Below are 14,544 nucleotides of genomic sequence, written 5' to 3'. Positions count from 1 at the left end.
CATGTGTGTGAACATATTTGCTCACTTCACTGAAATCAATCAATTCTTTGAGGCACTGGAAGCCAGTGTAAAGACTTCAGAACTGGAGTGATGTGATCCACTTTCTTGGTCTTAGTGAGGACTCGAGCAGCAGCGTTCTGAATCAGCTGCAGCTGTCTGATTTTTTAGGGAGACCTGTAAAGACACCCTTACAATAGTCAAGTCTACTGAAGATAAAAGCATGGACAAGTTTTTCCAAATCCTGCTGAGACATAAGTCCTTTAACCCTTGAGATATTCTTAAGGTGATAATAGGCTGACTTTGTAATTGTCTTAATGTGGCTGTTGAAATTCAGATCTGAGTCCATGACTACACCAAGATTTTGGGCTTTGTCTGTTGTTTTTAACATTGTTGTATGAAGCTGAGCGCTGACTTTTAATCGTTCTTCTTTTGCTCCATAAACAACCACCTCAGTTTTTTCTTCATTTAATTTAAGAAAGTTCTGACACATCCATTCGTTAATTTGTTCAATGCACTTAGTCAGTTTTTGTATTGGATTATAGTCCCCTGGCGATAAGGTTATGTATGGTAACTTATTTTGTTGTTTTCCATAAGCTGAGCCAATGGAAGCATGTAGATGTTAAACAGAAGAGGCCCCAGAATGGAGCCTTGGGGAAATCCACATGTCATATTTGTATGCTCAGATACATAATTGCCTATAGATACAAAGTAATCCCTATTCTTTAAGTAGGATCCAAACCAGTTTAGTACTGAGCCAGAAAGGCCAACCCAGTTTTCAAGTCGGTCTAGTAATATGTCATGGTCGACCGTGTCAAATGCAGCACTGAGATCAAGTAATACTAAGACTGAAGTTTTGCCACTATCTGTGTTTAAGTGGATGTCATTAAAGACTTTAACAAGAGCCGTGTCAGTGCTGTGGTGTGGTCGAAAACCCGACTGGAAGGCATCAAAACTGTTGTTTAGTGACAAGAAAAGGTTGAGTTGTTGGAAAACCGCCTTTTCAGTGATTTTACTTAAAAATGGAAGGTTTGATATCAGCCTATAGTTGCTCATTAGTGACGTGTCTAGAGTGTTCTTTTTTAAGAGTGGTTTAATGACTGCAGATTTCAGGGCCTGTGGGAAGATACCTGAGAGAAGAGACGTGTTTACAATCTGTAGAAGATCAGAAGCCAAACAATTCAAAACATTTTTGAAAACGCCCGTTGGTATCAAGGCAACAGGAGGTTTGTCTAATTTTCTGAATTTTGTCTTTGAAGAAGGAGGCAAATTCATTACAGGCCTTGGTAGATAAAAGTTCAGATGCTACTGGTACTGGAGGATTTGTTAACCGAAAATTGCATTTTAACTAGTGAAGAAAAAAAAAATTATGATTGATAATAATTAAGCTGACTACACCAGCTGTGTTGTGGCTTGTGCCTCACTCACACTTCACAACTGCGACCTGGGGGCTTTTTCAACACTTTCAGCATTCTTTTTTTTTTTTTTTTTTAAATCACTTTTACAGAAATGCTTGTGTATTGGGCTGTAAGCTCTGTCAGACATGTCTTGAGTGCACAGCAGTACTGGGGCTGAACAGATCCAGTGTAGACACTGACAGAGAACAGCAGCTGCTGCTATTGTGCTGCTGACGAGCTGCTTCCACTGCATGACCAGTTCAGACAAAGTGACGGGACCAAATACCAATTAAGCTCAGGCAGCACACAAAACTTCCTGTCCAACCCAAGTGCATTGTAGCTCAACAAACTATTGTTAAACTGTGCCAGCAAGACACTGTGTGTGTGTGTGTGTGTGTGTGTGTGTGTCAGTGTGTGAGGAAAAGAAGAAAACAAGAGCTTTAGCTACTTTTAACAACAGGCGCCATTTTGTCGTTTGGAAACAGGCAGGCATTATCAACAAATTTACTAGCAGGTGATTGGATGAACCATCTTTTCATCTTTTATCATCTTTCATGTCCACCATTGATGTTTTGAACTTACAGTGCGGCAGTCACAGCTACCTAAACCACGCACGTAGCTGCCAGTAGCTCCTCATGTGACTCAGATTGGTACAGTTAGCCGGTAGTTAAGACACAAATGCATTTCTTGAAGCCTGACAGATTTTCGTGTGATATGTGATACTGCAATTCTCGTGTGATCTCGTGATTTTGGGAGAATCAAGCTGCCACACAAGGTACATTTCATCACCCACTCTTGTCAATTCAAAAATAATAAAAGTATACAGTACGGAGTTTAGTTTAGTTTTGAGCAACCCAGTCTCACGGCAGTGTAAATGTCACGTTATTTTTAATCTATTGATACGTGTTCATGGGGACGTTTTTCTCGTTTTTTATGTGGTGGCCAGCATGAAATACCCTATGGGGAAAGGACGCCTCACACGCCGGGAGACGGCCGAAAAGGACGCCCCATATGCCGGGAGGCAGCCGCTGGGGACACGACTATGAGGAAAGGATGCCTCACACGCCGGGAGACGGCCGAAAAGGACGCCTCACACGCCGGGAGACGGCCGCGGGGGACGCGTGACAATAACGGGATGGCGGAGGTTGGGGTTAGGAAAAACACTACGGGGAAAGGACGCCTCACACGCCGGGAGACGGCCGCTGGGGACGGCCGCTGGGGACGCGCCACAATAACGAGATGGCAGAGGTTGGGTTTAGGAAAAAAACTACAGGGAAAGGACGCCTCACATGCCGGGAGACGTCCGCTGGGGACGCGCGACAATAACGGGACGGTTGTGATTAGGAAGACTACGGGAAACAAAACGCCACACGCGGGACGCAATCCCCGCTCGCCCGGGTGAAAGTCCTGTGTTGTTTGACTCATCCACCACCCCGAGCACCCTCACTAAGCAGATTTTCGGCTTTTTATATTACTCCCTACCATTTTCGTACAATGCTTCCCATTGAAATACATTACTTCACATTTTTGTGCTGGCCACCACGTTAAAAATGAGAAAAACGTCCCCGTGAACACATATCTATAAATTAAAAATAACGTGACATTTATACGAACTGCCGTGAGACCGGGCTGTAATGAGACAAAGTGAGATTAAAGCAGTTGCTGTGTTTCAAAGGCCACCACTATTTGTCCCAAAACAAAGCTTTTCAGAAATTAAATGTACCCTTCCGTTAGCAAACTAACTAGCTAGCTCAATGCTCAAGCTAGACTGTCTATCAGTGTGGCTTTAGGGCTTATGAATGGTGCAGTTAGAAGCTGCACACTCAATGTACTCTGGGACAGGCTTGGAGGACTGAAAAGTAATGAAGATTAAGTCAAACTAACCGCATGAACCCCTGCTACTTACACATGTTGGCATGGAAACATCAGTAGTCCAGAGTTTTGCATGAATGTTAAATTGTGTTTGCAAGTGATTGAAGCATACTTTTAAATTGTGTAAGGGTACAGGTTTAACAGCCAGGCTCAGCTGTGTCGGTTCTATTTCAGTCATGAACAGGGCAACATTAATCATACTAATGTCCCTAGATTAATAATTATTTATTGATGTTAAAGAGATACACACACACACACACACACACACACACACACACACATGGATTTTTAGTTTAGTCACTGATCAAATGCTGTTGTGCCTCTGTACTGTAGGTCAAACATTCTGTCTGCATTATTAATGTCAGGTACAAGATGTCACCTCAAATCTGTTAACATGCACATGCTTTAGTGACAACGAAGACCAAAGGGAAGTCAAGCACCTGTGAAGGTTAACAGTCATCACCTCAATTTGTTTGTTCCTCCTATCAACTCCAACTCATGTCAAAAGCTACGATGGACGAGGGCTGCACATGAATGTGATGAGATTTATGAGTGGTGAAATGGATTACCAAATTTTAGCACGTCCTTTCCTGAATACAGCCGTGTCGATTACGTGCGGGAAATGAGTGCTTCATCATTGCATTAAAAGAGCAGGTCTGAAAGAATGAGCGACTGGTTGCGTCTATGAGTCTGTCGTGACTTTGTTTCAACTTTGAGGTCACTAAATGTCCAAAAATGGACATTGCAGCTGTTAAGCAAACCATTTTATAACTCTGTGCACATGAAGGAAAGGGATCACAAAACAGGAAAATGCAGGCGTAAAATACTAATACACTTTACTTATCTTCACCAAAAAATTAATTAGACATCCGCACAGCCTGAGTCTGAGTAATTAGGGGTATGGGTGGTGTTTTTCAAAGACAAATGGAAATGGAGGGCTGAATAATCCTGTACTCCCTACAGTAGGTGTTCCTTCTCCAGCAAAATAAAACGATCCCAAGGTAGCATACCCATAATTATGATGTTTAACAGCACTCTGCTCATTGTGCAATTACCAGACTCAGTTCTAAAAACCCATCCTGCAGATGCTATAATACATTACTGTGCGCTTGTAAATAGCTAAAAGTTTTAATCCACTAGTGTCTCATAGCAGCCTCCCTTATGACAATGTGAGTGGGTGGCAAGAGGTGAGCTTTGATTAAAGGAGCTCTGACATTTAGTAGTCTGTCAATCAAAGGTATCAGAGGCAAGAAAGGTCCATCCGATTCATTTTTATCCTGTTAGATTAAATTCTCTGTGATTTCTTTTACTTTTTTTTTTTTTTCTGCTTTGAGTGAGCCTTAAGGTGAAAAAAAAATACCCACCTCGGACAGCTTCAGTCAACATTTAGGGAAATGAACAACTCTCATTGATGGATGGAAACCAGAGAGCCTAGTTGATTTGTAGAACTGCAGAGCATTTCATACTGACTAAAAAAAAGGGAAGAAATGCAGCAATAAACCAGCATAGGCTTGATTTAAAAGCAATTGCAAACATATTGAAACAAACTGACCACCTGGAAGTTTGTTCTAGATCTGGTCAGCATTGTAGCTAAACGCATCTTTACCATGTTTGTATTGAATTGTGTGAACAACCGAGAGACAAGTGTCATCTGACGGGTTCCTGGAGAAGATCTAAGATGTAGTTAAGTCATTTAAAAATGAGTAGCCACATTTTGAAATCTACTCTTTGACGTTCTGGAATACAGAACATACCTCAGAAAGGCTCATTACAACAGTCCTTGTAGAGATAAAGGCGTCATCTAGTTTTTCGTAAACTTGTTTGGACATGGATTTGTGTATCTATTTGTGTATAGATTAACAGGCTGACTTTGTTATTGTCATGATGTAAGTTAAGGTTAAGATGTATGTCTGAATCCACGACAACACCAAGATGTATGATTTGGGATTTACTTTTTCATTTAAGCAGAGAGAAAATATTTGCACTGACTTTCAGGTTCTTATTTTTGGAACCAAAAACAATTAGTTTAGTTGTATCCTTCAAAGGAACCATCAATTAATATATTTCCTAAATAACAAAACTACATGGGACCAGTGTGCATGACCAGAGTTGACTGAATACATCTGTAGGTAAGCCTTTATTCTGAAAGAACTTTTTAAAACCCTAGGGCTCAAAACCTAGTATTTTTTCACATAATTTGGTGATATGTAGATAGATATGTACATATGAAGGCTTATTTACAATCTTAGAACAGGATGCAGGAGCTGTTCAAAATTACAATTACAGTTGTGTAAAAACAAAGGGTTGGACATTGGCATTCTGTCCTCTTGGTGCAACTGATATTTAGCTGAGTCAGGTTCTGCTCTCACATCTGCCACTTTGTTTCCTGCATTAATTCCTGCTCACATTTGCACAATTATGAATGCTCACATGATTATGACAACTTGAGTAGATCATTAAAATCCCTGAGTGGAGATTAGTACTAGGCCTGTTTTGTCATTTGACAGAGTCAGAAAATCAACAAACATCTTTGTACATGATGATACCCCAGTCCTGACTAATACCCATACCAGAAAACAAATCTACTTGTCCAGATCTATACGTCTTGCATTGTGTTTTCGAGGAAGCTTGAATGTAAATGTCAGTATGGATGTGTATTCTGTAGCAAAGTGTATAGCTACAGCTTCCATACAGACCAAACTTTTCCTCCCTCGGGACCCGACAGTGGAACGAAACAGAGAACAGGAGGAGGAGGCAAAAGGTAACTGTCGCCTGCCAATAAATCAATACGCTTCTTTATTACTTCAGAGAACAAAAGGCTCTGCACCAAGATCGATTGCACCGCCAAGGAGCCTCCGATAAGAAAAAAATATAAATAAATAAAATTCTCCTGGCATTTGGCTGCTCCGTCCCCACGAACAGATCAGCATCAATTTATTACTGATGTGATGGTTCCTGCCTGATGTGTTTTTGTATAAGCACAAATCAATCCTGAGTTTATTAGCCGCTATGATGCATTGTAAAATGACATTACTCAGGGTGCCAGATGAATGCCATTCATTAGGAAGTAAGGCTGCATCGACTGTGGATGTGCAGAGAATAAGAAAGAGAGAGAGACAAAGAGGGTTTGAAAGAAAAAAAACTTTTGGTGGTTGGGGTAAACTTGTGTTTATTAATTGGTTATGTTCTTCAGTATTAATTATGAGATAGATTACTAGATATAGCAATTACGGTATAACAATTTCTCAGAGGAAAATAAAACAAAAACAAAAAGCATCCTTATTTAAACATTGACGATAGATAGATAGATAGATAGATAGATAGATAGATAGATAGATAGTCAATAAAGTATAATAGGCTGCATGGTACAACGTTGCAAACATGGTACAAACAGCACAGAGAAATAACTTATTTATGACTATTTAAGCTGTGCTTTAAACTCACTAATCTCTGATGCATTAGCAAGTAAGCATTTCAGTGTTCAGTGTAGCTGGTTGTGGAGACTACAACAGCAAAACGGATATGCAAATAACATTTATAACTATTCAAGTAGGCTGCTTAATAAAAATCAATCATGTACACTCATTTTAGAAGTTAATAATCTAGTGCATCTCTAGTTTTTATTCTGCTCAGTTCTATTTCTTTATCTAAAGTAAACAGACAATGGGTCTTAGAAAACACCAGCATAGAGTGTCCTTGCAAGTCAAAGCACACAGAATGGAGGAAACAGCATGGAGGAGAGAGACTGGCTTGAACACTGCTTCTACTTTCATTATGGAAATGTTCTTTTGAACATCACACACAAAACAATAAAAAACACTGTTCATACCGCCCAACAGAAAACAATTGTACCATGTTTGAGTTGAAATGTCACTCACAAGTCATTAAAAGCACATTGTAAGCTTATTTTAGAGCGTTATTATTAATGTTACTATACAGCATGTGTTACATACAGCACTGCATTCAGGGGTCAGTAGGTTTAGGGGTTTAGTACTGCTGGGAAACTGCATGGCAATCTAACACAATACTATTCATAATGTATCATACCATGTAATAATGCATAGCACACTTAATATTTGGAACGTAATGCATATGCAGCGCAGAATTATATGGTTGCAAATGCAAACAGATATGTTTCTATTCTTTTCTCTGTATGTTACCAGAGCGAGGGAATCAACAGAGCACACATCTGATTAGACTTGATGAACCCTGTTGGATCGAGGATCAAGTGACATTTGCATTCCGCAGAGTCCCCAGAGTCCACATGGCAGTGAATACAGAAAATATAAAATAAGGAGGGGAGAGAAAAAGAGAGCAGTTTTTCCTGCCATTTTTCATAACGATAAATTATAAATTGCTTTCAATACTCCGGAAGAAACTCCTGCAGCTTCTCTGTGTTTGTTTCCACTGCCCTGCATCAATGCAAGTGATAGTCAATAATCAGACTTTAATATTAATGTGCAGACCCTTCTGGTCTGCAAACACGCATTTATAGATGAGATGAAAGACACACGACAAGACACACAACAATGTGGTCGGGTTTAATGGGATAATTGGATGCGAAACTGTCATACCACCTGGTGAGTGACTGTTTGTGAGAGGCGAGTGGCTAGACAGCAACAAAAAACCAACCTAATCAGCCTGGCCCACTGAGAGCCATTTTATGCTGCAACATCAATTACAAAAGAATTGCTTCAGGGATCCTCTGGCCAGGCTTTCCGATGCATCACTTATTAGACAATACTTTGCTGTGACATGTATTCATCAGAGGACTGAGGCACCGGTGCTAGACTAGGTCATTTATTAATTATTTGGATTTGCGTCACAATTTTTACAAATACTCTGCTCCACAGTCAACGTCTGAGTCTGTCTGTGTGTGTTAGGTTAGTGGAGTGGGAAATCCGTACTATTTCTTCTCTGGATAACTGAGGCCATTTAGTGCTGTGATGCTTGAATAAAGTATTACATAATGCTTCACAAGCATCAGACTTAATAATGCTAATTATGTCCAAATGCAGTACTTTAAATTGTGCTCATTATGTAATATTTCATGAAGGTAATGCAGGTAGGAAGACTTTTATAACCTAGACCTTTTATAAAAGGGGAAATCAGCTATGAGAAGAGTTTAATGAAAATGAAACGCCTATTCATTTTTCAAACTATTGTTAGGTATGTATCTTACCACAGCATCAGTATTGTATGATGGGGGTAATTTTGTACTATAATAGCAGTGGTGGGAGAGGTATCCACATCTTTTAAAGTAGTTATACCACGTACCGACCCACAATTGTCATAGAACTGTTCAAATTTGACTGACCTGGAAGCAGACCTGGCTTTCATGAGACGAAGATCGGGGGTGAACCAAGGTGTGGAGATGGAAAAAGAAACAGATCTGGTTTTTAACGGAGCAAGGGAATTAAGAATATTATGGAGTCCAGTGTTGTAATGAGAGACCAGATCATCTGGGGTGGATAGATTGTGAGTGTCAGGGAGGCAGGAGGAGTGGATACTTGAAGTGAGAGTGGTGGGGTTGATATTCTTTATATTCCGAAATGAAATAAGGCATGGTATTTTAGAGATGGAGAGAGGGAGTTTCACTGTAAATGAGAGGAGAAAGTGGTCAGTTATGTGGAGTTCATCAGCTGTAAGGTCAGAAGGGGTGACACCAGAGGAGCAGATTAAGTCCAGAATATGTCCTTTGGGGTGTGTGGGAAAAGTGATATGTTGCTGACATCCAAAACTCTCTAAGCAGGAGGTGAAGTCTTTGGTGAGAGGCAGATTGATATTGTCCATGTGGATATTGAAATCGCCCAGCAGTATTATGTTTGGTGAGAGAGAGGATGTGTGAGTGAGAAAAGCAGCAAAGTCATTTAAAAATGCACTATTCAGTTTAGGGGGGCGGTAGACAGTAGCAATGATGGTTGGAGTGGGACCAGACAACTTGCAGACAGCAGATTCAAACAAGCTGGAGACAGGCACAGACACTGGCGAGACTTTCCACTTCTCGCATGTTGACAGATGTTAACAAACCCACTAGGAGTAGATTCATTCAGTTGAGAAAAGTCGTTGGGCTGTTGCCATGTCTCGGTTAAACAAAGAAAGTCTAGCTCACGATCGGAGATGAAGTCCTGGATGAGATGGCCCTTGCCTGTCAGTGAGCGGATGTTGAGCAGAGCGAAGTTGAGTGAGGTGTTGTCACAGCAGGTAGTGGTGCTAGCCGACCGAGCTAGGCGGGCTAACACGCTGTGGTCGACAGCCCAGTTGGTGGAGCGTGGAGGGCGACGAGAGCTGGACCAGCTGGACTTCATTGATGTTGGGCTGTTGTGGTGGAAATTCCGGCGGGACCCTCGGTGGATGTATATCCGGCGGGGCTGGAAGGCGATGTCCGGGTGAAGGTGGAGAGCCTCCGGCGCAGGTCCAGGCAGGTGACAGCGCAGCCGGAGCAGGTCAATGGCCGAGTATTGAAGCAGACCCGTCACTAGCAGGTGAACAGGCAGTAGAAAGAGCCAGGCACAGACAAACAAGATGTACGTCCTACCGGCCCACATTGTGGATGAGGACTGACCCTGGATTTCCACCGAATGCGGAACGGCTCCGCTGCATATCGGCTCCAAGAAAATTAACCGGATGTTTTATATTGCTTCTGTGCTCGACTTCCTGTCCCGCAATATCTGCCGTGTGCTGAATTGCTGCGGAGCTCTCCAGCGTCCGGCAGAAATAGAAGCTCTGCGTATCTGCTCCAGAGGGCTGCGGATCGCCGGAGCTGTGCCGGAGTCGGAACGCAGCCGTTCTGCAGTCAGTGGAAATACACACATTGACTTTAATGGAAACCTAATGACTCCCACGCCATTCCGGAGCGGATCCGCAGCCGTTCCGGTTACGCAACAAATCCGGACCTGGTGGGTATTTGTCGGTACACGATCCGTTCTGCCTGCACGATCCGTTCTGCACATGCGCAAAATGTTCGCGCATGCGCGGTTGTACGAGGATTTACGACACTGCACGATCTGTTCCACGCTTCCGGTCGACAGCCAAGCTAACGTTAGTTTAGCTAACAGCTAATTCGGCTAACTGCTAGCTGAGAGAGCATGTAATAACTTTAAAAGACACTCAAAATAAAACTTGAAACTAAACGTTGACATATATAACAAACACCTAACATATATAACAGCTGTTACGTCAGTTCTACTTTACTTGTGCTCATTTAAAATACAATCACTCCATACTTGTCTTTATTGTTGTGAAGTCTTAATTTAGCTGTAGCCTGCTTTTCCCATTACGTTTGAGTTAACGTTATTTTAGACTGAATCTAGCTGTCAGCTAGCGGTTAGCCGAATTAGCTGTTAGCTAAACTAACGTTAGCTTCCCGGTGGAGGCTAGCCATAGGCTAGCGTGGAACAGATCGTGCAGGTCGTATGGATACGTAAAACAGTATTATCTTGCGCATGTGCAGAACGGATCGTGCAGGCAGAACGGATCGTGTACCGACAGTATTGACGGAGCTGATACGCAGCCCGATCCACAGCCGTTCCGCATACGGTGGAAATCCAGGGTTAGGCAGAGTCGACGGCCAGTGAAAACGGCAGGTGAGGCTCAAACCGGGAACAGAACAGGTGAGCTAACAGTGAAGACTCACACAAACGGTAGTGCCGGCAGATCGTAGAAGTATTCCAATGAAGGCAATTACACTGTCCGATTAGGTCATAAGACCATAATGAGTCTGGAAAATTAAAAAGATAAAAGGTTACCGGCGACCAGCGGCAGCAAGTTGTGCCAGCGTTCACTCGTCGGCCATGTTTTGCACAATCACAATAATTTATAACAAACAAAAAGAAACAAACAACATGGAGACAGCTAACGGAGGCGATCAACGATTGCTCTTCGTACAGAGAGCGATGTATGAAAAAAGTGGAAATACCTCCTGAGCAGAGCTAAGAAAGTCCAGTACTCAAAAAACAAACCATCCAACCGGCAGGGGTCCTCCCCCTAAAACGTCAGTTTATAGTGACATAATTGTGGATATATTTTGAGAGGACTGGTTTAGTCGGTGCGGAAAGCGACGGTACCGAGCTGAAAGAGAGTGCTGTCTCTCCAGGTTGTCCATACAGGCAGCGAGAGTGTGAATTAGGAAGGTGTGTAAAAAATGTGCTTGGATTTTGACTTTACGCCTGCTACTGACTAGGCGTAAGAATAATGCCCGGTCTTAGCGAGAAGCAAGCTTAAGCCAAGATGGTGCAACTGGCGTAACTATTAGGTCAGAGTTAGAACGCTGAGTTAAGACCTAATTAGTTTAAGACTAGGTGTAAGCCCTGTTGGTTCAACTGGCTCCAGGAGCCTATGTAGTATAACTCATAAGGAGATGCTATTTTGCTTATGACTTATTAAGGTTAATGCCACACGTTGATTGTATCTTAATGATATTACAAGAGAGTAGATTGTATCACTCCCATTGCTCCTCTGCTCCTCATTTGACACAAATGTAATTGAAAAACCCTAAATCAATAACATATTCCAAGATCAAATGGGATGATAATATGTAGCGAGTTATCCTCTATTATCACAAATCTCAATTTTATGTAATGATAGCCATTATTTCTGTGGATTTGACTGTATTATTTTCCTCAGTCATACAAAGCAACATCACATACAATATGTGCAATGAAGTGGAGGCAGCTTCTTCACTGTGCTTTTTATGATTTTTGTTTTCTTTTAAGACATTTCGTTAATGCTATAATTGCTACAAATCACAAAATTAAATTCAGCATACATCACTGGTTGAAATAAACCAAATCTTAATTTAAAGCATTTTTGTATGCTTGTTAAAGAGCAGATATCTTCTTATGTAAATAAAAGAGCTAATCCAATTACTTCAGAGGCAAACAGGTCTTAACATCCTTAAGAATGATGATTCAAGAATAGGCGAGTTCATGAAAAAAGCAATACTTGTTTGTTGAAAAAGCTTCCCCATCCAATGCGCGCACACTTCAAATCAAATCCCGGGCAGCCTGGAGTGCTGGGAAATCATCATTAGGAGCCTCAGTGGCACTTGAAATGTCGCTGTTGACGCGCGCAGGATGCTGCAACCTCGTGGTGACATGCGTCGGCAATCAGAGAGAGAAGATGCATACGAAACAGCCGTGATAATTAAGGTTGAACAAACAAACATAATCAACCCCCAATCAGGCTGTATAGTGGCAAACAACTCTGCCTGAAGAAGACTGTGTGGTTGGATGTGAGAACATTCAAATGAGTATTTTGAACTAAAGAAACCTCATACATGAGATGCTTAGAAGTTCAAACGTTTTGTCATAAACCTATCCCTAGTGGTTTCCCAATCCCTAGTCTATACTGACAATGTTTCACTTCCAGTATTGTTCAGGTGCCGCTGGAAATTCCTACATTCCTACATACATTACAAAATGAAGTACATTTATACTACGTTTGACGGATGCAATGCACTACTCAAATGGAGGAGCCGTTATCCAACCTGCAATTCTCTATTTGCTATAATGCCCCCTAAGTTCCATAGCCTACTTGGGTCATGTGATGACAGCTGTGCTATCTCCATTAAAACTAAGCAAACTTATGGAGGGTGAAAGCAATCGTAATGTTTTTGTGTCTCCCTGAACAATCTTGTGTGTAATGACATTCACATTCAACATTCTGCACACATTGCATGTTTTCCCGCTTGTATAAATGGTACAATGGCTCATCTTTTGGACAGAAAATAATTTTTTTTAGGCACAGACTGAATTGCCTCCATAGTATTGAGTATCGAAAATGCCTCGTCATTCAATACCAAATTTCAATACCTAAGGAATAAATTTCATCAGCGTCAGTGAGTCGATAAGCATGCAGCATGCTTTAACCAAGATCTAGTCTACATCCAGGACATTCCACTTCCGGGATTGCTCCGTTGCCGTCGGAAATTTAGGATTTCACTCTTTTCAGCCGGATGTCCTTTACCTTCCATTTTGTTTGTGTTGGAATTTTAAACTACGGTGGATTTATGAGGACTATGGTTAACTGCTCCTCAGATCTCTGCAGGGTAAATCCAGACAGCTAGCTAGACTATCTGTCCAATCTGAGTTTTCTGTTGCACGACTAAAACAACCTTTGAACGTACACGTTTTGCAGCGAGACTAACCAAGATCTAATAAGGCTGGTGATTGGCTGTCTAAAGTTACACATCAAGGAGGCATGCAGGACACACACTATGTTACGCATAGAGACAGGGCTCACGTGTGTGTTGTTGTATTTTGAGAGTCCTGACTGCAGTGTGCGTCACATAGTTGTAAAGGAGTATCATGTAAAATGTTGTAATATATTTTTGTTAAAATGGATTTTATAAAATTGGTATTTAAAAAATGATTGTTCAGGAACTAGTATCAAATTCCAGGTATTGGTACCGGTATCGGTATCGAAAATCTTCGACTTATACCCAGCCCTACATCCATTGGTACACATGTTCAATAATTTCCTGTAAGTACAAAATGGTGATGTACATTGATGTTTTGTATACTATTAGCAAAAGCAGTATACCATGAACATTATTATACAGTGCATACTACATACTAATTGTATACAGTATGGAATTGGGACACAAATCCAATGACAATCGGTACAGTACACAGTGCATACAACATACTACTGGTAAATGTGAAATTGAGGCAAAACAACTGTATCCAGTGTCATCATGGAGGTCAAAAGAAGAAATGGATGTGTATAAAATCTAAAAACTAACAAAAAGGACTAAAAGCAGTGCCAACCTGGAACCATGTTGTGGTGAGTCTGTAGGTCAGAAAACATGATGATACATGCTGCCCAAACCGCCCCATGGCTGGTTAAATTACCTGACAGCCTGCTATCTATCACCTTATGAACTGTGTTGCCAGTATTGCTATAAGAAAAATATAGACCCATACAGTAGATGAGATTACTTGTCTCTGACATCAAAATGAATCAAACTAATAAAGCAGAATTTGAGAAAGCGCAAACATTTTAATGCAAAAGATTACATTCAAATATGGAGTTCCCTCCTACTCTTAATCTCTCTTTTCTTTTAGCTTAATGACTTTTTTTTTCTTTCGCAGAGGCATGAAATTCAGTGAAATAATGATGAGGCAGGGACGCCTCGGCTTTAATTAAGAAATGCTATCATTGTAATCATTTTTATTCATAAACAAGAGTTAAAAGCTGCAAAAGATGCTTTAGAGAGAGGGATATATTATTGATTGAAGGAAGAGATTAGAAATTAATGACCCATGTGTCCCAGATT

Source organism: Sander lucioperca, chromosome 11, assembly GCF_008315115.2.
Source record: "Sander lucioperca isolate FBNREF2018 chromosome 11, SLUC_FBN_1.2, whole genome shotgun sequence".
Lineage (NCBI taxonomy): Eukaryota > Metazoa > Chordata > Actinopteri > Perciformes > Percidae > Sander > Sander lucioperca.
This window is presented reverse-complemented; position numbering follows the sequence as displayed.